This window comes from Hipposideros armiger, unplaced genomic scaffold (genome assembly GCF_001890085.2).
Source record: "Hipposideros armiger isolate ML-2016 unplaced genomic scaffold, ASM189008v1 scaffold_135, whole genome shotgun sequence".
NCBI classification, from domain to species: domain Eukaryota; kingdom Metazoa; phylum Chordata; class Mammalia; order Chiroptera; family Hipposideridae; genus Hipposideros; species Hipposideros armiger.
The window spans coordinates 3,408,797-3,410,200 of NW_017731485.1; the positions used below are offsets into that span (position 1 = coordinate 3,408,797).

At 55.8% G+C, this 1,404-nt stretch overlaps 1 protein-coding gene across 1 annotated transcript in view; it reads left to right on the top strand.

Annotated features, from left to right (window-relative positions):
- Positions 1–221: 221 nt before the first annotated feature.
- Positions 222–1,404, top strand: part of LOC109386546 (protein disulfide-isomerase-like protein of the testis) — a gene marked incomplete at its 3' end in the record, with an annotated part of 25,061 nt that continues 23,878 nt past the window's right edge. The window contains exon 1 of the mRNA XM_019649820.1: positions 222–242. The remainder of the gene's footprint in view (positions 243–1,404) is intronic.

Genomic DNA, 1,404 nt, shown 5'->3' on the forward strand with positions numbered 1-1,404 from the left:
GTGTCTGCCCTGGCCTTGGACCTCCCAGCCCCCAGAACTGTGAGAAATCAATGTTGTTTAAACCGCCCAGCCTGTGGTCTTTGGGGCGCAGCAGCCCAGACGGCCTAAAACAATAACCGACAATAACGTGTCACAATAAGAAAAACAGTAATTGTCACCGACTAAAGGCTTACCATGTCCCCAGCACCTGGAAAGGGCTTTGTGAATGCTATTTCCTTAAGTCCTTGTAACAACTCTGTGATGTGAGTGTCATCTTCTCCATTTTACAGAAATAGAAAGTGAGGCGTGGAGGGACAAGTGACCTCCAGGGCTCCCCTCCACAGAGGCCTAGGCCCCAGCATGGCTGTGGCCACCAGCCCTGCTTCTGCGGCCTCACACCCCCCTCCCTGGCCACCTCCCCCTGCCCCTCGCCGCCCCTGCCTCCCACCCCTGCATTCCTTGGGCCCCTGGACAGCTGATAATTAGAATCCCCCAGGCCCCCTTTCCAAGGTCCCAGGGCCACGTCTCGCCTGGCCCTCTTCTTGGCTTAATCAGCAGATGGCTCGGGGGCAGCTGACCTTGTCCGGCAAGGCTGCGTCCCCACAGTACCTTGTTCTCGGAACCCAGGAAATGGGAAGGACTTGTGGGTTTGCTTCAGCTGAATGCTGCCCCGGTGCCTGCGGACATTCGAGCTCCCGGCACACTGGTGTAGCCAACCTGCTGAGTGAGCTTCTCACAGGGAACTTTGCCCCCAGACACAGCCAAAAGAGGGCAGAGCCCGAAGCTGGCAGGGTCCACGGTGGCTTCAGCTGGCCAGCACACTTGGAGCCAGTGCGCGCGGCCCCGCCGAGCACTTCTCACAGCTCAGTGGCTGGGAGGTTAAAGTCCGGCTCTACTTTCCGGAGGGCGCCCTGGACACGGTGGATGGTTTCCCAGAAAACTCCGGTCACGACCTAATCCGAAAAAAGGCCAGCAACTCTGTTATAGTTTAACAGGAGGGATTCAACAGTGACAATACTGCAAGTCACACCACGGCCCCATTTCTGCTGCAAACCCTCCAGTACAGAGAAAAGTGAATTAATGGCAGCTGGGAGCTGGGTGTGTGGGCAGGAAACAACGGCCGATGGGCATGAGGGACGCAAGGTGACGGACACGTTCTGTGGTCTGCACATTGACTACAAATCACAGTAACAATAATAATAATACAGCACTTGTACGAGAAGCCGCCCTGCTCTGTCTGCCGTCTGTTCTTTGACGCTCTGGCTGGCTGCTGGTAAACTGGTTCTGAGAACAGCAGCAAAAATGTCTTGACTCCTGGTGTTTGCCAATGTGTGTGGTTAAATATTCCCGCCATGGCCTATGTCAAACTCCCCGAGTCCTCACCTCCGGCGTGCAGAGTTCCTGAATATTAACAGCCACTCCCAG